General features: G+C 43.8%; 1 protein-coding gene across 1 annotated transcript in view; it reads left to right on the top strand.

Moving 5' to 3' along the window:
- Positions 1 to 24,301, top strand: part of LOC112225748 (noelin-2) — a 91,597-nt gene that overhangs the window by 18,233 nt on the left and 49,063 nt on the right. The gene's annotated exons all lie outside the window — the stretch shown is intronic.

Raw genomic sequence — 24,301 nt, 5'->3', positions numbered from 1 at the left:
TCTCTCACTCACTCACTCACACAAACACTCACTCACTCTCTCTCTCTCTCACACTCTCTCTCTCTCACACTCACTCACTCACTCTCTCTCACACACTCTCTCTCACACTCACACACACACTCTCACACTCACTCACACACAGGAACCAACACAATGAGAGGCATGTTGTGGTATGAATAGCAATGATCAGTGGTGGTGTGCAGGCAGGCAGGATGAGGCAGAGTTCGAGTACACAGTGGGCGGATGTGCAGTGGGTTTGAATCAATGCCCAGTGGACTACTACTGAGAGACAGGGAGCAACGGAGAGCAGAAGGAGAGGCAGAGAAGGAAATTGGAGAGGGTGGGGTGGAAAGAGTGTGAGGAAGATAGACGAGAGGGAGGGAGATATGTAAACTGCCTGGTGCTCTGCCTACAGGGTTATTATATTCTCCATCCTAATGACAAAGAAAGGAATAATTACCCCTCTATCGCTCAGTCACTCTCATTCCATTCCCCTCATTCCCCTGACTGTCTGCCTGCCGCCTAGCTCACACTCCTCTCCTGACAGATTGGTTGTAATTAGGCCTCTATTGTTAAATCAATATGGCCACAAGTATGGCCAAACAATGGCGTGTGAATCTGCCACAAACTGTATACCTGGGCAAGAGGCACGCTAGTGTAGGAAACACCATGCAGAGAGAAGGAAGTGGGAAAGATGTAGAGGGGAAGAGAACATGGGGCTTTTTCTCTGATTGCTTCACACACTGATCCATCCGGTGCTTTCAGTATAATTACAGCCCCCTCTCTTCTTCTCTCGTATGTGTGTGTGTGTGGACAAGCCTCATGAGCGGTATGCAACTGTGCATGAGGAGAAGAATAAGGTGGAATTGGCTAATTGGATTAAGGACATAACATGCCTGCCAACACATCATCTGCTATGAGAGAGAGGCTAGCCTACCCATTACAGCATGGTCTGCCGCACGGACCATGACAGATCCTGATTACTACAGTCACCAGCTAATAATGATTAGTTACAGTTTAGGATGCAATGGGACCTGGAGCAATAACCCGCACCTGTAGTTAAGCTGGGGACATAGAGGCTAACATGCTGATCAGACCGCCCGTGTGCGTGCATCTGTGTGCGCCATAGCACGCATGTTGATTTTGTCCAGATGCAATCAGGACACACTGGTTGAAATATCAAAATAAACTCTGAAGCAATTATATTAATCTGGGGACAGGTCAAAAAACATTAAACATTTTTGTCAATTTAGCTAGCTAGCTTGCTGTTGCTAGCTCATTTAACCTGGGATTTAAACATTGGGTTGTTATTCTACCTGAAATGCACACAGTCCTCTACACTGACAATTAATCCACAGATAAACTGTCAACCGAGTTCGTTTCTAGTAATCTCTCCTCTTTCCTTAAGGCTTCTTCATCTTCTTTGGACTGTATATGACGGTTGGCAACCAACTATAAGGCACATTACCACAACCGACTGGAGTGTTGACTTCAGTTAATCTTTTATCACCCACGTGGATATATGCTCCTAAAAACTAATGAGGGAGAGGCAGGACTTGCAAGGGTGGTTGAGGGTAACAAATAGAACCATGTTATATTTTAGCGCCTGGCTACGCAGATGCTTGCTGACGCACACAAGCAGTGTGGGTGAACTGAGGTCCACACTCCAGTCAATCAAAATCAATAAAATATATTTATTAAACTCTGCTATACAGAAACCCAGCCTACAACCCCAAACAGCAAGCAATGCAGATGTAGAATGAATTGAATTAATTGTTGGAGTAGAGGACCTTGTGCATTTCAGGTAAAATAACAACCCGATGTTTATATCCCAGGTTAAATTAGCTAGCAACAGCAAGCTAGCTAGCTAAATTGCCATAAATGTTTAATACTTTTCGACCTGTCCCCAAATTAATATAGTTGGTTCAGAGTTCATTTTGATATTTCAACCTGATCACGTCCGGTGTGGACAAAATAAACATGCGCGCGATGGCAGACGCACGCACGTGTGCAGTCTGGTCAGCATGTAAAAGTCACTTACTGCCAATTGAATGAACAAATATTCAGGAAAGGTCCCTTTAAGCCACATTGCCCTAGGCTGCTTGTCTCGGTCTCTCCCTCTGACTCTCTCTCGGTTCCTCCCTCTGTCTGTCTCTCTCTGTCTCTCACTCCTTAGTGAGAGGTGGACTGGAAGAGACATAGCTGAGGGAAACTCTCTGGGAGAGGAGTGCTTCTCACTTGTCAGCCACATTTTTCTACTTGGTTTGTTGGCGATCGATATTTGCAGCCAGCCTGAAATCTGTGTTGATCATAGTGAGACAGGGCTCTATTAACAATGACTAGACAGACCCAGCTAGTGGGGACTGCACCTCTCTGTGTGCCTGGTGTTGTAAGGATGGAGAGGTAGCTCTATATCAGATATGCTGGGTGGCTTTGGTATGTTGTCTAAGTATCAGAAATATCAGTCTTAAAAATCGAGACATTTCAATGCGCTTGACATAAAGTAGATTGTGTACATTGTACAAACCATTAATCCTATCCTGAATTGTTCACCAATCAGAAATGATGCAGAATGGTATCCAAGTTGGATCACATCAATATCTATAAGATACAGTATATCTATATTTGATATTATTGTAATGCAGAGAAGGGCCCTGGCTGTCATCAAGGTTTGCATTGCTGTTTTGTATTGTTGGGGGGAAATTTCCACCAGCTTGTTAACTTTCCATTCATATTATTTAAGATAAATATATGAAATACCCTTTATAATGTAATCTCTCCCCCATCCTTAGGGGGTGAAACTATTCTAATTGGTTCCTTCCTGCCTCATTGTAACCTCTGGCTGTCATGCTAAACACTCAACAGTGATATGACCCAGGAGGTGAAAACACTGCTGAGATGTCTTAGGGAGAGAAAATAGAGTGAATATTTATGTTAATGATTAGTATAGGAAGCATCTCCTTAAGGGACAAATCATTGTCCATTCCCGGCTCATGTATGAATGGAATATTCATTTGGAAGATGGTCTTTTCCGATTTCTCATGTCTTCAAGGCTCCTGCACAAATATCCTTATTAAGGACTGTCCTTTTCCTTCTTGACAGGACTGGTTAACAGACACACATACTGTACCTACAGAACATGCCTATAAACATTACGCGCACACACATACACATGCACAATCGCAGAGAGGGAGAGGAACGTGGGCAGCAGGTAGCCTAGTGCTTACGAGCATTGGGCCTGTAACTGAAAGGTTGCTAGTTCGAATCCCTGGGCTGACTTAAGAAAAAGATCTGCCGATGTGCCCCTGAGCAAGGCGCTTAGCCCTAGTTGCTGTCAATAATGGCTGTGACCCCACTCTCAAGGGGAGTGGGATATGCAAAAAAAACTCATTCCCTATTCACGTGTGTTTAATACACACTTGTATGTGTCTGAAATAGGACAAAAGGAAGCACTCACCTAATTGTTATTACAGGTAGTGTAAATATCATGGAATGCTTAATTCCGACAACATTTGTATTATTTTCGCGTCATATTGTTGCCTAATATCGATGTTCACAACCTATTGTATGTAGTACATAATACTTCAGTCATACATCAACTCAACCTATTAGCTATACTGTATTATGTATCATTGAAAGGACAATGTGTGTCCTCCACCACACAACAGAGTTGATGATTCAAACAGATCCCCTGTTGTGTAAATGATAGAGTACACAGTGAGAGCCCAACCCCTTCTCCTCTGACCGCCTGTAGCCCCCCCCTGGAGCCCCCACTGGAGCCCCCACTCATCACACATGGCCAGCTCCCATTTCTACTGCTGAAAACTCATTTGATCCAGTTGGTGTGCTTGTTTTTCTCTGTGTGTTTGTGTAATAACTAAACGGCTCAATGACTCCACTCTGTTTCCATAAGTATAGTATTGCTGGCCCCAAACACAGCGGCTGTGACGAGACTACCATGAGTCTATCCAGGAAACTACAGTAAGACTATGCTGTACAGTGTATTGCATATTAACCTGACTGGTGTGTGGTTCTAGGCCAGGCTATTCACACAGCGGCCTTCCCAAGCCCCTCCACAGGCAAAAGAGTCAAGACGCTATTACCCGGAAAAACAAATACATTAGGCAGTTAGGGGATGTGTTGGGGCTGCTCTGCTCCGCATTACAATAATAAACTCTAATTAAATGTAACAGCTTCCCTGTACACTAATGACCTGCAGCCGGAACACAACCACAGAGGCAGAGCTAGGAGACGGAACGCTCACTAGTATTCCTTAGTTAGAGCTACAGTACATAGCCCATAGTCACAGAGCTACATAGCCCATAGCCCATAGTCACAGAGCTACATAGCCCATAGTCACAGAACTACATAGCCCATAGTACATTCTCATTGGCAGACTCAACAGTCTTGGTATCTCAAATGACTGCCTCGCCTGGCTCACCAACTACTTCTCAGACAGAGTTCAGTGTGTCAAATCGGAGGGCCTGTTGTCCGGACCTCTGGCAGTCTCTATGGGGGTGCCACAGGGTTCAATTCTCAGGCAACTTTTTTCTCTGTATACATCAATGATGTTGCTCTTGCTGCTGGTGATTCTCTGATCCACCTCTACTCATACGACACCATTCTGTATACAGTATATCACAAAAGTGAGTACACCCCTCACATTTTTGTGAGAACACTGAGAACACTGACATTTATGTGACAACACTGAAGAAATGACACTTTGCTACAATGTAAAGTAGTGAGTGTACAGCTTGTATAACAGTGTAAATTTGCTGTCCCCTCAAAATAACTCAACTAATTAAAATAATTAATGTTTAAACTTCTGGCAACAAAAGTGAGTACACCCCTAGGTGAAAATGTCCAAATTGAGCCCAAAGTGTCAATATTTTGTGTGGCCACCATCATTTTCCAGCACTGCCTTAACCCTCTTGGGCATGGAGTTCACCAGAGCTTCACAGGTTGCCACTGGAGTCCTCTTCCACTCTTCCATGACGACATCATGGAGCTGGTGGATGTTAGAGACCTTGCACTCCTCCACCTTCCGTTTGAGGATGCCCCACAGATGCTCAATAGGGTTTAGGTCTGGAGACATGCTTGGCCAGTCCATCACCTTTACCCTCAGCTTCTTTAGCAAGGCAGTGGTCGTCTTGGAGGTGTGTTTGGGGTCGTTATCATGTTGGAATACTGCACTGCGGCCCAGTCTCCGAAGGGAGGGGGATCATGCTCTGCTTCAGTATGTCACAGTACATGTTGGCATTCATGATTCCCTCAATGAACTGTAGCTCCCCAGTGCCGGCAGCACTCATGCAGCCCCAGACCATGACACTCCCACCACCATGCTGGACTGTAGACAAGACACACTTGTCTTTGTACTCCTCACCTGGTTGCCGCCACACACGCTTGACACCATCTGAACTAAATAAGTTTATCTTGGTCTCATCAGACCACAGGACATGGTTCCAGTAATCCATGTCCTTAATCTGCTTGTCTTCAGCAAACTGTTTGCGGGCTTTCTTGTGCATCATCTTTAGAAGAGGCTTCCTTCTGGGACGACAGCCATGCAGACCAATTTGATGCAGTGTATGGCGTATGGTCTGATTACTGACAGACGTCTATTTCCCAAAGACAACCTCTGGATATGAAGCTGAGCACGTGCACTCAACTTCTTTGGTTGGCCATGGCGGGGCCTGTTCTGAGTGGAACCTGTCCAGTTAAACCGCTGTATGGTCTTGGCCACCGTGCTGCAGCTCAGTTTCAGGGTCTTGGCAATCTTCTTATAGCCCAGGCCATCTTTATGTAGAGCAACAGTTTTTTTTCAGATCCTCAGAGAGTTCTTTGCCATGAGGTGCCATGTTGAACTTCCAGTGACCAGTCAGTATGAGGGAGTGTGAGAGCGATGACACCAAATTTAATTAACACACCTGATCCCCATTCACACCTGAGACCTTGTAACACTAACGAGTCACATGACACCGGGGAGGGAAAAGACTAATTGGGCCCAATTTGGACATTTTCACTTAGGGGTGTACTCACTTTTGTTGCCAGCGGTTTAGACATTAATGGCTGTGTGTTGAGTTATTTTGAGGGGACAGCTAATTTGCACTGTTATACAAGCTGTACATTCACTACTTTACATTGGAGCAAAGTGTCATTTCTTCAGTTGTCACATGAAAAGATATACTCAAATATTTACAAAAATGTGAGGGGTGTACTCACTTTTGTGATATACTGTACTTCTGGCCCTTCTTTGGACAGTGTGTTAACTAACCTCCAGACGAGCTTCAATGCCATACAGTTCTCCTTCCGTGGCCTCCAACTGCTCTTAAATGCAAGTAAAACTAAATGCATGCTTTTCAACCGATCACTGCCCGCACCTGCCCACCCGCCCATCCAGCATCACTACTCTGGACGGTTCTGACTTAGAATATGTGGACAACTACAAATACCTAGGAGTCTGGTTAGACTGTAAACTCTCCTTCCAGACTCACATTAAGCATCTCCAATCCAAAATTAAATCTAGAATTGGCTTCCTAATTCGCAACAAAGCCTCCTTCACTCATGCTGCCAAACATACCCTCGTAAAACTGACTATCCTACCGATCCTTAACTTCGGCAATGTCATTTACAAAATAGCCTCCAACACTCTACTCAGCAAATTGGATGCAGTCTATCACAGTGCCATCCGTTTTGTCACCAAAGCCCCATATACTACCCACCACTGCGACCTGAATGCTCTCGTTGGCTGGCCCTCGCTTCATATTCGTTGCCAAACCCACTGGCTCCAGGTCATCTATAAGTCTTTGCTAGTTAAAGCCCCACCTTATCTCAGCTCACTGGTCACCATAGCAGCACCCACCAGTAGCACATGCTCCAGCAGGTATATTTCACTGGTCACCCCCAAAGCCAATTCCTCATTTGGCCGCCTTTCCTTCTAGTTCTCTGCTACCAATGACTGGAACAAATTGCAAAAATCACTGAAGCTCATATCTCCCTCTCTAACTTTAAGCACCAGCTGTCAGAGCAGCTCACAGATCACTGCACCTGAACATAGCCCATCTGTAAATAGCCCATCCAACTACCTCATCCCCATACTGTTATTATTATTTTTTCTTCTCCTTTGCACCCTAGTATCTCTACTTTCACATTCATCTCCTGCACATCTATCACTCCAGTGTTGAATTAACTCCAGTTTTATTTCGCCACTATGGCCTATTTATTGCCTTACCTTCCTTATCTTACCTCATTTGCACACACTATATATAGACTTTTGTATTGTGTTATTGACTGTGTGTTTGTTTATTCCATGTGTAACTCTGTTGTTGTTTGTGTCGTACTACTTTGCTTTATCTTGGCCAGGTCGCAGTTGTAAATGAGGTCTTGTTCTCAACTGGCTTACCTGGTTAAATAAAGATGAAACAAAATAAAATCAAAGTAACAGAACTACATAGCCCATAGTCACATAACTACATAGCCCACAGTCACAGAACTACATAGCCCAGAGTCACAGAACTACATAGCCCAGAGTCACAGAACTACATAGCCCAGAGTCACAGAACTACATAGCCCAGAGTCACAGAACTACATAGCCCAGAGTCACAGAACTACATAGCCCACAGTCACATAACTACATAGCCCACAGTCACATAACTACATAGCCCAGTCACAGAACTACATAGCCCAGAGTCACAGAACTACATAGCCCAGAGTCACAGAACTACATAGCCCAGAGTCACAGAACTACATAGCCCAGAGTCACAGAACTACATAGCTCAGAGTCACAGAACTACATAGCCCAGAGTCACAGAACTACATAGCCCACAGTCACAGAACTACATAGCCCACAGTCACAGAACTACATAGCCCAGAGTCACAGAACTACATAGCCCAGAGTCACAGAACTACATAGCCCAGAGTCACAGAACTACATAGCCCAGAGTCACAGAACTACATAGCCCAGAGTCACAGAACTACATAGCCCAGAGTCACAGAACTATATAGCCCAGAGTCACAGAACTACAGTGAGCTCCAAAAGTAATAGGACAGTGACAAATGTTGATTGTTTTCGCTCTGTACTCAAGTACTTTGGATTTGAAATGATACAATGACTATGACGTTCTAGTGGAGACTGTCAGCTTTAATGTGGGGTATGTTGGATAATCCTGAATGAATCGTGAATAATGATGAGTGAGAAGGTTACAGACGCACAAATATCATAGTCCCCCAAAAATGCTAACATCCCCTGTTATTGTAATGGTGAGAGGTTAGCATGTCTTGGGGGTATGATATTTCTGCATCTGGAACTTTCTCACTCATCATTATTCACAATTCATTCAGGATTATCCATAATCATGGTAGTATTCACAGTAATGTACAAGTGTATATTTTATTCTGCACCACACTGGGGTCTCCCGAGTGGTGCAGTGGTCTAAGGCACTGCATCTCAGTGCTAGAGGCATCACTACACACCCTGGTTCAATTTCAGGCTGTATCACAACCAGCAGTAATTGGGAGTCCCATAGGGTGTTAAATAGTTCAATAAATGTTGCCTAGTTAAATAAATGTTAATAAAATAAAAGTGACTCCACAATATGTTATTTATTTCTATTGGGCAAAAAATAATCTGAAACACAACCAAAACAGACAGAAAATGCACCCAACAGATTTGTTACAAGTTTGATGTAGTCATTGCGCTCTATGAATATGGGACCAAATACTTTACTTTTTACTACTTTAATACACATATAAGTGAATTTGTTCCAATAGCTTTGGTCTCCTAAAATGGGGGACTATGTACAGTACAAGAAGTGCTGTAATTTCACCTGATATGGATGGAAAAACCCTCAAATGAAGCTGACAGTCTCCACTTTAATCTCATAGTCATTGTATCATTTTAAATCCAAAGTACAGAGCCAAAAAATGTGTCACTGTCCCAATACTTCTGGAGCTTACTGTACATAGCCTATAGTCACATAACTGCATAGCCCATATTCACATAACTACATAGCATATAGTCACAGAACCCCATAGCCCAGGGGTAGGCAACTAGAATAATCTGTAGGCCGATTTTGTCCGAATGGATGGTCGGGGAGCCAGAACATATTTAATAATTTGTACACTGCAATTTGACCACAACTAAGCCCAAAGAGAGATGGTATTTAAAAATAACATCCATTTCATATCTTGATTATATTGAGACACGATCAAGTCTCTTGTTTTATTTGTGGGAATACTTGGGAACAGATTTCCTCAATTAAACACATTTTTAGCTGAATTCCTGGTGATTTTAGTCTTTTTTTGTACCCCCAAAAGTATATAAATGTTTTACAAAAAACTTTTGGGGGGCCAAAAAAATATGTTGCTGGCCCCTGATATAGCCCATGGTAACAGAACTAAACAGCCCATAGTCACAGAACTACAGTATATAGCATAGACAGTAGAAGTCGGAAGTTTACATACATTTAGGTTGGGGTCATTAAAACTAGTTTTTCAACCACACCACAAATTTCTTGTTAACAAACTGTAGTTTTGGAAAGTCGGTTAGGACATCTACTTTGTGCATGACACAAGTCATTTTTCCAACAATTGTTTACAGACAGATTATTTCACTTATAATTCACTGTATCACAATTCCAGTGGGTCAGAAGTTTACATACACTAAGTTGACTGTGCCTTTTAACAGCTTGGAAAATTCCAGAAAATTATGTCATGACTTTAGAAGCTTCTGATAGGTTAATTGACATCATTTGAGTCAATTGAAGGTGCCCATGTGGATGTATTTCAAGGCCTACCTTCAAACTCAGTGCCTCTTTGCTTGAAATCATGGGAAAATCAAAATAAATCAGCCAAGACCTCAGAGAAAAATTGTAGATCTCCACAAGTCTGGTTCATCCATGGTAGCAATTTCCAATTTAATCTGTACAACGCAGCCGTCATACCACTCATGACGCAGCCGTCATACCACTCAGGAAGGAGACGCGTTCTGTCTCCAAGAGATTAACGTACTTTGGTGCGAAAAGTGCAAATCAATCCCAGAACAACAGCAAAGGACCTTGTGAAGATGCTGAAGGAAACAGGTACAAAGTATCTATATCCACAGTAAAAATGAGTCCTATATCGACATAACCTGAAAGGCCGCTCAGCAAGAAAGAAGCCACTGCTCCAAAACCGCCATAGAAAATCCAGACTACGGTTTGCAACTGCACATGGGGACAAAGATCGTACTTTTTGTAGAAATGTCCTCTGGACTGAAGAAACAAAAATAGAACTGTTTGGCCATAAGGACCATCGTTATGTTTGGAGGAAAAAGGGAGAGGCTTGCAAGCCGAAGAACACCATCCCAACCGTGAAGCACGGGGGTGGCAGCGTCATGTTGTGGAGGTGCTTTTGCTGCAGGAGGGACTGGTGCTCTTCACAAAACGTCAGTCAGGAAGTTAAAGCTTGGTTGCAAATGGGTCTTCCAAATAGACAATGACCCCAAGGATACTTCCAAAGTTGTGGCAAAATGACATCAAAGTCAAAGTATTGGAGAGGCCATCACAAGGTCCTGACCTCATTACTAAGGAACATTTGTGGGCAGAACTGAAAAAGCGTGTGCAAGCAAAGAGGCCTACAAACCTGACTCAATTACACCAGCTCTGTCAGGATGAATGGGCCAAAATTCACCCAACTTATTGTGGGAAGCTTGTGGAAGGCTACCCAAAACATTTGACCCAAGTTAAACAATTTAAAGGCAATACTAATTGAGTGTATGTAAACTTCTGACCCACTAGGAATGTGATGAAAGAAATAAAAGCTGAAATAAATCATTATCTCAACTATTATTCTGACATTTCACATTCTGAAAATAAAGTGGTGATCCTAACTGACCTAAGACAGGATTTTTTTACTAAGATTAAATGTCAGGAATGTATTTGGCTAAGGTGTATGTAAACTTCCGACTTCAACTGTAGTCACAGAACTACAAAGCCCATACAGTATATTACAGAACTACAGTACATAGCACATAGTCACATAACTACAAAGCCCATACAGTATGTCACAGAACTACAGTACATAGCCCATAGTCACAGAAATACATAGCCCATATATCACAGAACTATAGTACGTAGCCCATAGTAACTGAACTACATAGCCCATAATAACAGAACTACAGTACATAGCCCATAGTAACTGAACTACATAGCCCATAGTAACTGAACTACATAGCCCATAGTAACAGAACTACATAGCCCATAGTAACAGAACTACAGTACATAGCTCATAGTAACAGAACTACATAGCCCATAGTAACTGAACTGCATATCCCATAATAACAGAACTACAGTACTTAGCCCATAGTAACTGAACTACATAGCCGTAGTAACAGAACTACGGTACATAGCCCATAGTAACTGAACTACATAGCCCATAGTAACAGAACTACAGTACATAGCCCATAGTAACTGAACTACATAGCCCATAGTAACAGAACTACAGTACATAGCCCATAGTAACAGAGCTACAGTGTATAGCCCATAGTAACTGAACTACATAGCCCATAGTAACAGAACTACAGTACATAGCCCATAGTAACAGAACTACAGTACATAGCCCATAGTAACAGAACTACATAGCCCATAGTAACAGAACTACATAGCCCATAGTAACAGAACTACAGTACATAGCCCATAGTAACAGAACTGCATAGCCCGTAGTAACATTTGTATTTATTTATTTTTCCGTTATTTTACCAGGTAAGTTGACTGAAAACACGTTCCCATTTGCAGCAACGACCTGGGGAATAGTTACAGGGGAGAGGAGGGGGATTAATGAGCCAATTGTAAACTGGGGATTATTAGGTGACCATGATGGATTGAGGGCCAGATTGGGAATTTAGCCAGGACACCGGGGTTAACACCCCTACTCTTACGATAAGTGCCATGGGATCTTTAATGACCTCAGAGAGTCAGGACACCCATTTAACGTCCCATCCGAAAGACGGCACCCTACACAGGGCAGTGTCCCCAATCACTGCCCTGGGGCATTGGGATATTTTTTAGACCAGAGGAAAGAGAGCCTCCTACTGGCCCTCCAACACCACTTCCAGCAGCATCTGGTCTCCCATCCAGGAGCTGACCAGGACCAACCCTGCTTAGCATCAGAAGCAAGCCAGTAGTGGTATGCAGGGTGGTATGCTGCTGACATAACTACAGTACTTAGCCCATAGTCACAGAACTACATAGCCCATAGTCTCAGAACTACATAGCCCATAGTCACAGACCAAAGACAGAAGAGTATGGTTTAGAAACTCTGTAGTTAGACGGTTTAATTGAGCCGTACATTGAGAGACTGTACCGCAAGAGTTTAGACAAGAGTTTCTGTTTTCAAGCCAGAGGATGAGTCTGAGTCGTATTTCACTTAGTTTAACAGCAAATAATTTTATCTTTTCAGTTATAGAAATGATGATTGTTCATTTTTGATTAAAAGTATTGATGATGTTGCTTCATGTGTTGTATGTGTGTGCTTACTGTGACTATCACCCTGATATTGGCTACTAGGTAGCTACTTCCCATGCCGTTGCCAGACAGTAGTGCTTGTCAAGCAGGAGCGAAGGGCACTGTGTTCCGGTGTTGTTGCCGTATGGTTGCCGTTCATGCCCTCATTGAGTAGTAGGTGACATCTAGATGGTTATCAATATGAGTTATTTCTTGTTTAGTCTGCTATTGTAACGGATGTGAAACGGCTATCTAGTCAGCGGTGGTGCACGCTAAATAGCGTTTCAATCGGTGACGTTACTTGCTCTGAGACCTTGAAGTAGTGGTTCCCCTTGCTCTGCAAGGGCCGCCGCTTTTGTGGAGCGATGGGTAACGAGGGTCCCTGGTTCGCGCCCGGGTATGGGCGAGGGACGGTCTAAAGTTATACTGTTACACTATCCTACTTGAAATGAAGTCATGAGAGAGAAAAAAATGTCCACGTAGCTCCCATTGGCATACTATTGACTTGTAGTGCAGCCCAATCAGCCACGCAAAAGTGAGTGGCATCAAATCTGCCCAATTAGCTGATTTGCTTTCCCATACACCCACTCCTTTCGACACAGCCACTCACCCATACTCCGGTTGCCATATTGGGTTGCAGATAACCATACTTGCACTCTCCCTCCCCGTCTTTCTCTTTTCTTTGCCTTCTCTGTGTAATGCCCCATAGTGATTAGCTAATCACTTCAATAACTTCACTTTGCTCTTGGTTGACATGTGTGAACATTGCCTCAGGTGGAGAGGGAATGAGGTACTACAGACAGACAGGAAACCGTTGGCCCACCAGCTGTCTGAGGAGATGCCTGACTGGCACGGTGGTAGGCTTTTGAAATAATCTCCAGGCTTTTATATTAAATGTTCTGAATATGAAAAGGTTGCTGAAAGAAAGCTTCTAGTCATTACAGTACAATCACCCTCCATTATCATGTTTTAGGGAAGACCCAGATGCAGACAGTGTTGAAGTAACAAGAGTTTATTACTAGAACAGGGGGCAGGCAAAACGACAGGTCAAGGGCAGGCAGAGGTCAATAATCCTGATAGGATGCAAAAGGTCCAGAACGGCAGGCAGTCTCAGGGTCAGGGCAGGCAGAGGTCAATAATCCAGGGCCATGTGACAAGGTACAGAACGGCAGGCAGGCTCAGGGTCAGGACAGGCAGAATGATAAAAAAAAAAATCGGGAAAACAGGAAGTATAGAAAAAGACAGGAGCAAGGAGAAAAATGCTGGTAGGCTTGACGGACAAAACGAACTGGCAACAGACAAACAGAGAACACAGGTATAAATACACTGGGGATAATGAGGAAGTTGGGCTACACCTGGAGGTAGGTGGAGACAAGAGGGGTAAAACAGATCAGGGTGATTCCACCACAGTAATGAACAGATACTTTGAAGAGTCCTCTCTGTAACAACACAGGTGGGTTGAGAGTATCGAGAGAGTATTGTAGGCCTATAAACATTAGGAGACGATGCACTTCAGATCGCGGATTGTCTAAAAATGTCACACCATTTGGACTGGAGAAGCAAGCTGGGCCTCTCCTGAAAGAGGAAAGGAGTGATCTGTCATTGGGGCTTTGAATGGGGAAAGCCAATTATTCTGAGAAATAGCAGTGACAACGCCCGCGCCACAAGCGGTGAGCAGGAGTGAAGGGCGTTTTTGATGAGGCAGAGTGAGAGGCCATGGGGGGACAGCCTCAATTATCAGCTTTTCTTTTCAGCCTCAGCTACCTTTCAGTCAGTCAGGCTTAAGACTCCCAATTCGCTGCCAGTAATTACTACATTTACTAGAATAGCCCCCCCCACTCCCCAGACTGACCGCCAGAGAGTCAGTGTTTGATTGGCTGGATGCAGGGGAAGGTCAGCACATGGCACCGGCTTTTCTCCCTGTTCTGATGCGCCACAGCGAGTGTTCTGTGGTTCCGTGTCCCGGGCTGATGGCTGGATGGTAATTGGGTCATGGAGGTGCAGTGAATAGGGAGGTGATCCTGGTAATTGTGTGTGGGATGGATACATGCAGGCAGGGACATTAGCTGCTACAGTAAGTGGTTGCATTGAGCCCTGCTCCAATGGGCATGGGGCATAAGTAGGTAGCTTATACAGGATGACAGGCAGTGCCACTGTAGCAAGTGAAGCAGGATACATGGTGGCTGATTGCCATGCAATGATTGCATCTCTTTTCATGACGTTTCGTCATAGCTTTTCTCTGGCTGATACTGATGCAGGGTTTGACGCGTGTGAGTTCCCTGCTGCTTGTCAGCCATTTAGCGCTTTAACAGTCAGCCAGACCCCCACTGAAAACTCCCACTAATAGTAACCATGGAGTTATGAGTCTATCATGTGAATCCTACCCCACACGGGTCAGTAGAAGCAGTCATCAACAAACAGCAATACAAATCTGTCAGTCAATTAGAGGATTCAGACACATTTACTGATGACTTCAGTTCTCCCACAACCCACCTCAGTCTACTCTGTCTGCGGTAGGCCTATATACAGATACAGAGAATCTATTGTGGTGATGTATGCTTGTATTGGCCAGCTCTCTCCTTCACACGCCACTGTGGCAACAATGATTACAGGATACATACTTCACAGCTCAATGGAGAGGCACAGACACGCATGCATGTGCATCAGAGGAGGCTGGCGGGATGATCTATAGGAGGCCGGGCTCATTTTAATGGCTGGAATGGACTAAATGGAACGTTATCACGCACATCAAAAATATGGAAACCACATTTGACTCTGTTCCATTTAGTCCGTTCCAGCCATTCTCCTATAGCTCCTCCTCTAGTGTGCAGACACACGGACACACAGACACATTCAGACTGTGGTCCCAGCTCTCTTCAGGTCATTGACCAGGTCCTGCCATGTAGTTCTGGGCTGATCCCTCACCTTCCTCACCTCCCTCACCTTCCTCACATTTCCTCATAATCAGGGGCGGCTGGGTAGCCTAGTGGTTGGACTAGTAACCGGAAGGTTGCAAGTTCATACCCCCGAGCTGACAAGGTACAAATCTGTCATTCTGCCCCTGAACAGGCAGTTAACCCACTGTTCCTAGGCCGTCATTGAAAATAAGAATTTGTTCTTAACAGACTTGCCTAGTTAAATAAAGGTCCAATTTAAAAAAATTGATGCCCCACGAGGTGAGATTTTGCATGGAGCCCCAGACCGAGGGTGATTGACCGTCATCTTGAACTTGAACCATTTTCTAACAATTGCGCCGACAGTTGTTGCCTTCTCACCAAGCTGCTTGCCTATTGTCCTGTAGCCCATCCCAACCTTGTGCAGGGCTACAATTTTATCCCTGATGTCCTTACACAGCTCTCTGGTCTTGGCCATTGTGGAGAGGTTGGAGTCTGTTTGATTGAGCGTGTGGACAGGTGTCTTTTATACAGGTAACGAGTTCAAACAGGAGCAGTTAATACAGGTAATGAGTGGAGAACAGGAGGGCTGGGAGAGCCGGAATTCTTACTGGTTGGTAGGTGATCAAATACTTATGTCATGCAATAAAATGCAAATTAATTACTTAAAAATCATACAATGTGATTTTCTGGATTTTTGTTTTAGATTCTGTCTCTCACAGTTGAAGTGTACCTATGATAAAAAATTACAGACCTCTACATGCTTTGTAAGTAGGAAAACCTGCAAAATCGGCAGTGTATCAAATACTTGTTCTCCCCACTGTACGTACGTATATACATACATACATACATACATACATGCATACATGCATACATACACGTTAAATGTATGGTCTACATGTCAGCTGCATACAATGTCTTGTCATATCATATCAGTTGATGCTTTGCGGTCTACATGTGACATGACTGCACTTCCTTTGCGGTGACATTTCGCTGCTTGCATTATTGAATGAGTTCAATATGATGTGGTTGCAGGGGTCAATGCATGATGCATGTAAGCATGGTCCCCTTGTGGTCCCTGTGTGGTTTTAAATGCCATGGTTGTTAAACCCCATAGGCATAGTTCACTATCCACTCCGTCTTAACTCTCCAAGCATGCCATCCTTTCTGAACTTTGGCTATATTCATGCCATTTGAAACCATTGCCATGGAAATGAGATCATGCTTAGTTTGGACTGATGTTGATCGTGATTTCCTAGGAAGGCAAGTGGACCTCCATGGCTGTGATCTCATCGAATGCATTATGACTCATAATAAATAGGCAGTATTCTTAGAATGAAACCATTCATATCTTACACAGTAGGACTAGCTCTTAGCTATACTGCAGCTGTTAGCTGTGGTAATGAGTCTTGGGATGTGGCCAAATGGCACAGTGCATTACTTTTGATCAGGGCCCATGGGGAATAGGATACCATTTTGGACAAGGCCTTGGTATCTAGTACTGTTGCTTGGATTGAGTTTGTTTCAACAAAAGTGTGAGGTGATATTCAAGCTATGACTGAAAGAGAGTGGAGCTGGACAGAAGCTGTGTTCATGGTGCATGTGTCAATACGTGTGGTCGATGCAGTTGTCTGCGGTCTAATCCGCAGCGAGGCAGTATTGAGTGTTGTTGTCTCAGACAGTTTATAGCTCGGGGCTCAGCAGTGCTTTGCTGCCCTCCATGGGCGATACACAGAGACTGACATTTCTTGTTGTTGGTGGGCATTCTCACAGTAGGAACTGATTAAAAATGCCCTTTATAGAAAATCACCATGGGCAACGACTACAATGGAATTTTTCATTAGATGTGTATCATCCTATTTAGTCTTGTTGCATGTGGGAAGACATCAAAAGACGTGTGTTGGCTGTAGTGATATGTACAGTATGTATGCAGACATGTATTTGTGGATGTGAGAGAATATGGTTAATATCATTAATGAGAGTTTAAGAGCTCTGGACAGAAATAGAAGGAATGAGAGGCAGAGATGTGATGCCATTTCACCATGGCCACAGGGCAGAGAGAGACAGGAAGGGAGAGACTGGGTGAGAGGGGGGGATTGCCTGACGACTCAAATTGAGTTATTCCTCTGCTCTATGTTTGCTACATACTGTCCTTCAGTCTGAGACTGCCATAGTTGAAGCCATTTGTGCTGACGTCAAAATCATGGGTGCTGTACAAACCAGTGTCATCTGCGATTGGATCATCTCTTACCAATCAGAGTATCAAAGCCAATGACATATTTTTCAAACATCGCTTTACCCACGTGTGTTCTGGCTCTGACCCAATCCATCGGTTTATGGGACCAATCAGAATGGTTAGAATGTGTTTGTGTTCTAGAAATTGTAAGGTAGGTACTCAGATCCAGACTCATTGTGGAGAAGAAACTGTCAGTGGGCGTGGCGTTTGGCCTAGCAAGAAGTTTGGGTAGCCAGGCAAGGGGGGAGGGAACGCGAGAGCGAGAGCGAGAGAAGGAGAGAGCGAAAGAAGGTCAGTAGAGAAAAATAAAGTCTGGGAAAAATATAGAGAAAGACGAGAGATAGAGAGAAGGAGAGTAAAGAAATGGAGGAGAGTAGAGAAAGAGAGAAAAGGAGAAGGAGCGTAGAGAAATGGAGAGAAAGGGAGGAGAGTAGAGAAATTGAGAGAAAGGGAGAATGAGAGTAGAGAAAGGGAGGAGAGTAGAGAAATAGAGAGAAAAGGAGAAGGAGGTTAATGTCAGAATGGCTTTACATTACATTTGACATTTTAGTCATTTAGCAGACTTTTTTATCCAGAGCAACTGACAGTTAGTTGATTCATGTTAAGATACATTCTTGTTAATGTAACAGTATAGACTTTTACGTCCGCCCCCTCGCCCCGACCTGGGCACAAACCAGGGACGCTCTGCACACGTCAACAATCACCCTCGAAGCCTCGTTACCCATCGCTCCACAAAAGCCCCTTGCAGAGCAAGGGGGACCACTACTTCAAGGTCTCAGAGCAAGTGACGTCACCGATTGAAATGCCACTAGCGCGCACCACCGCTAACTAGCTAGCCATTTCACATTGGCTACACTCACCCCCTTTTGACCTCCTCCTCTTACCGCAGCAACCAGTGATCCGGGTCACGGTACCAATGTAACAGTATAGACTTTTACGTCCGCCCCCTCGCCCCGGCCTGGGTGCGAACCAGGGACGCTCTGCACACGTCAACAGTCACCCTTAAAGCTTCGTTACCCATCGCTCCACAAAAGCCGCGGCCCTTGCAGAGCAAGGGGAACCACTACTTCAAGGTCTCAGAGCAAGTGACGTCACCGATTGAAACGCCACTAGCGCGCACCACCGCTAACTAGCTAGCCATTTCACATCGGCTACACTAAGATACATTCATGTTAAGATAGCTTGGTGGGACAACCACATGTCACAGTCATAGTACATTTGTACTCAATCAAGTAGCTAACAGTAGAGTTGGGTGCTGCTCCGTAGGCAAGTACCATGGTCTTGTAGAGGATGCGAGCTTTGACTGGAATCCAGTGGAGTGTGTGGAGGAGTGGGGTGACATGGGAAAACTTGATAAGGTTGAACACCAGGCGAGCTGTGGTGTTCTATATAAGTCACAGGGGTTCGATGGCACAAGTGGGCAGCCCAGCCAACAGCGAGTTGCAGTACTCCAAACGTGAGACAATATTTCCTTAAAGCTTGTCGGATCATACTAGTGCAAACTTTAGTCTGACAGTGGGTTTACTGAAATGCATTGATTCTCCTCTAATAGATATGGCAGATGTTATTATGTTCCCAGTAAATCTTGCTTCCCCCAAAACTGTGTCTAGTTCATCTTGCATATCTGTCTTACAAACTAGAGATCAGTAGTGATTCGGTAGATCCTTTCTGTAGAAACACGTACTAGTATCACAAGGTGAGATACTGTATTGTATGGTTTTCAGTGATACATTTGTCTCTTTATTTAAATCATCTCTTTAAACCTTTTGCTGCCATCCGGTGGCCATGGATACTAACACATGTATGATGTGTTGCTTACACATGCTGTATTACACACAATACGTAACCCCAAAACTATTTTCAAATAGTGAGCCAACATATTTTCAGCACTTTTATTTACGTTATTGATAAACTCATTTTATCATGCTCTCTCTTCTCTCTCTGCAGCCAGTGGAGGCTCCTCAGAGGAGGAAGGGGATGACCATCCGTTTAACTTTTTTGATAAAAATATATTAATTATATTCACGTCACCAAATAATTGATTAGTAATGAAGGTCTACGGTAGCCTCAGCAGCACTCTGTATGGTAGCACCATGGTGTAGCCAGAGGACAGTTAGCTCCTGTCCTCCTCTGGGTACATTGACTTCAATACAAAACCTAGGAGGCTCATGGTTCTCACCCCCTTCCATAGACTTACACAGTAATTATGATAACTTCCGGAGGACATCCTTCTACCTATCAGAGCTCTTCAGCATGAACTGATATGTTGTCCACCTAATCAAAGGATCAGACTTAATCTAGTACTGAAAGCATAATCTACAGCTAGCTAGCACTGCAATCCATAAAATGTAGTTCACTCAAAGACAGAGAAAGACAATAGTTGAACAGGAGAAGCAAGAGAGAGAGAGCCTTATTTCATAGTATATATTTTTTACTTTCACTTACTTGGCTAGCGAATGTAACTATCTAGTTAAGCCTACTCAAACACACGGTTCAAACAGAGGGTTTCTTTGTTAGCTAGCTGGCTATGGCTTTCCATTAATGGAACTCTTCTAAGACCTGCCACCGGGGCCCGCCAGTTTAACTGCTAAACTGCTTGCTGTACTGTATGATTGTAGCGGGTTTACTAATGTGTTAATTCTAGTAGCTATGTTGACTATGACATTAATATGGTGGCAACGATGAAGGCTGTGTGTTGCGGTTATGATAGGAAAGTTTGGCTTGTCAAGGTGTTCACAAACAGCTGTTGTATTGTGCACTGAAGTCCACAAGCGAAGGGAAAAGGTGAGAGGAGGAGAGAAGGAATTATACTGAACAAAAATATAAACGCAACATGTAAAGCGTTGGTCCCATGTTTCATGAGCTGAAATAAAAGATCCCCACATTTTTAGACAAGCACAAAAAGCTTATTTCTCTCAAATGTTATGCACAAACTTGTTTACATCACTGTTAGAGAACATTTCTCCTTTGCTAAGATGATCCAAAGGCACTCTAAAATGTGTAGTTCTGTCAGACAACACAATGCCTTAAGTTTTGAGGGCGCATGCAATTGGCCTGCTGACTGCAGCAATGTCCACCAGAGCTGTTGCCAGATAATTGAAAGTTAATTTCTCTACAATAAGATGCCTCCAACGTTGTTTTAGAGAATTTGGCAGTACGTCCAACCAGCCTCACAACCTTAAGACCACATGTAACCAGTCCAGCCCAGGACCTCCACATCCGGTTTCTTCATCTGCGACATCGTCTGTGACCAGACACCCGGACAGCTGATGAAACTGTGGTTGTGCACAAACAAAGAATTTCTGCACAAACTGTCAGAAACTGTATGCTCGCCGTCCTCACCAGGGTCTTCCCCTGACTCTGCAGTTCAGCGTCGTAACCGACTTCAGTGGGCAAATGCTCACCTTCGATGGCCACAGGCACGCTGGAGAAGGGTGCTCTACACGGATTAATCCTGGGTTTCAACTGTACCGGCCAGAAGGCAGACAGCTTGTATGGCATCGTGTGGGCGAGCGGTTTGCTGATATCAACGTTGTGAGCAGAGTGCCCCATGGTGGTGTTGGGGTAACGGTATAGGCAGGCATAAGCTACGGACAATGAACACAATTGCATTTTATCGATTTGAATGCACAGAGATACCGCAACGAGATCCTGAGGCCCATTGTCGTGCCATTCATTCGCCGCCATCACCTCGTGTTTCAGTGTAATTATGCACGGCCCCATGTCACAAGGATCTGTACACAATTCCTGGAAGCTGAAACATGTCCCAGTTTTTCCATGGTCTGCATACTCACCAGACATGTCATCCATTGAGCATGTTTGGGATGCTGTGGATTTATGTGTGCGACAGCCTGTTCCATTTCCCGCCAATATCCAGAAACTTCACACAGCCATTGAAGAGGAGTGGGAAAACATTCCTCAGGCCACAATCAACAGCCTGATCAATTCTATATGAAGGAGCTGTGTCGCGCTGCATGAGGGACATGGTGGTCACACCAGATACTGACTGGTTTTCTGATCCACAACCCTACCTTCTGATCCAGAACCCTACCTTTTTTTAAAGGTATCTGTGACCAACAGATGCATATCTGTATTCTCAGTCATGTGAAATCCATAGATTAGGGCCCAATTCAGTTGTTTAAATGGACTGATTTCCTTTTCTTCTTGATTCACCCATCCCGTTAGCGGGATCATTTTCGTCAACATCCGCTGAATTGCAGAGCGCCAAATTCAAATTAAATTACAAAAAATGTTTCATTTTCATGAAATCACAAGTGCAATATAGCAAAACACAGTTTACCTTGTTGTTAATCCACCTGGAGTATCAGATTTCAAAAAAGCTTTTCGGAAAAAGCAAACCAAGCGAGTTTATGTAAGGACATCTCTCTCAGCAGACAAAACATTACAAACAGCTACCAGCAAAGTAGATTGGTCACAAAAGTCAGAAAAGCAATCAAATGAATCTTTTACCTTTCATGATATTCGGATGTTTGCACTCACGAGACTCCCAGTTACACAATAAATGTTCCTTTTGTTCCATAAAGATTATTTTTATATCCAAAATACCTCCATTTGGTTGGCGTGTTCAGAAATCCCCAGGCTCGAGCGGTCACGAGGGGGCAGACAAAAATTCCAAATAGTATCCGTAAAGTTCATAGAAACATGTCAAAGTTTTTTAAAATCAATCCTCAGGTTGTTTTTACAATATATAATCGATCATATTTCAACCGGACCTTAGCTTTTTCAATAGGATTGAGAGAGAAAATGTCTGCTCCACTCTGTTGTAGCATGCAAAACGCTGCTGGCACCCAGCCATCCAATGACACGATGTGATCTTTCTCGCTAATTTTTCAGAATAAAAGCCTGAAACTATGTCTAAAGACTGTTCAGACCATGTGGAAGCCATAGGAAAAGGAATCTGGTTGATATCCCTTGAAATGGAGGGAAGGCATGCAATGGAACAGGGAGCTTTCAAAATAAGAGGCACTTCCTAGTTGGATTTTCCTCAGGTTTTCGCCTGCAATATCAGTTCTGTTATACTCACAGACAATATTTTGCCAGTTTTTGAAACTTTAGAGTGTTTTCTATCCTAATCTGCATATATATGCACATTCTAGCTTCTGGGCCTGAGAAATAGGCAGTTTAATTTGGGTACGTTTTTCATCCAAACATCAAAATACTGCCCCCTACACTCAACAGGTTAAATAAACTGTAACTCAGTAAAATCTTTGAAATTGTTACGTGTTGCTTTTTATATGTTTTTTCAGAGTATATATAGGCTACATCGATCAGGGGTGTATTCATTCTGCCGATTCTGTTGAAAAGCCTTTCTTAAACGGAAGCAAACGGAACAAATCGGGAATAAACATACCTGAATATGTCCAATAGAAACTCTCATCTGCAACTGTTGGACTAATGATTACAACCTAGATCAGCTAGATGCAGGCAAGAGTGTGCAAGCCGGTATTGAATGTGTCACTGTCTGTCACCTTCATTGCTCTGATTTCTCTGGACCTGTGCGCCTACATGTAGTAGCCTAAGCCTATCCATGTTACATTGAGCTGGGTGAAGTATGAATGACAGTTATCCAATATGCTGTAATAGAAATAAGGCCATGCTCATAAAAACATTTAAATTCGTCCTCCCTCATCATAAACGGCACCGACCGCCACTGTCTGCACATAGTGAGCAATATTTTTGGAACATCAAATCACAATAAAATCGCAGTATCGAATCACATACATATCGTATCGGCACCTAAGTAATAACAATTTAATGGGTGCTTACATTAGTCCTGTTCCAACAAGTGTGTATTATACGCATGTATGAAATGGAAATGTGTTTTTTGCATATCCCCTGAGACAGTGGGATCACAGCCAGCATGAACCATTATCAACAGCAACAATTAGGATTAAGTGCCTTTCTCAAGGGCACATAAACAGATTTTTTACCCTGTCTGCTCAAGGATTTGAACTAGCAACCGTTGGGTTCCTGGCCCAACACTCTAACCTCTAGGCTACCAGTCACCATATCAGGGTAATATCGTATTGTGAGGTCCCTGGCAATTCCCAGCCCACTCATACTCAGGTTCAACTAGACTAGGGGTACTTCTGTCTGCTTTGCTGTGATCTTTTACTCTTTCATATCCAGGGTAAGGCAAGGATCCTGCAGGGACGTGTGTGTGTGTGGTGTGTGTGTGTGTGGTGTGTGTGTGTTGTGTGTGTGTGATCTGTGAATAATCTAGCTACATGTATAAATGCGTCATACGACAGCCTAGAAGGGAAAGCGTAGTGAATATAGAACCATTACAACAGATTATTGTAAAGAGAGGATGTGTGACTCAATTATTCCTTGACATACCATCATGATACTAAACTGTGACAATCGTATGTCACCACCATCGGGTTAACACCAGCGAGGCAGTAAATGTCAAAGGCTGATTGGCCTCAAGCAAATGGGCGTGAGCTGAACAGCTGTAATGCACCTACTGGCCACTTGGGGGCAGCCTTGTCACAGCAATAGGCTGGAGAGGCAGAGTGGGAGAGAGAGAGCAAGCAGGTGAGCTGAGGAGGCCTGACATGTCTTGGATGGAGCTCAGCAAGCTGTCTCCTCTCATAACATGTCAACCCATGGCCCTACACAGCAAACCCCATATCACTCACCATCCATCCAGCCCCAACCCAGCCCCTGCCTAG

This window comes from Oncorhynchus tshawytscha, linkage group LG09, assembly GCF_018296145.1.
Source record: "Oncorhynchus tshawytscha isolate Ot180627B linkage group LG09, Otsh_v2.0, whole genome shotgun sequence".
NCBI classification, from domain to species: domain Eukaryota; kingdom Metazoa; phylum Chordata; class Actinopteri; order Salmoniformes; family Salmonidae; genus Oncorhynchus; species Oncorhynchus tshawytscha.
The sequence above is the reverse complement of the archived record's forward strand: the minus strand, read 5'-3'. Positions and strand labels throughout refer to the sequence as shown.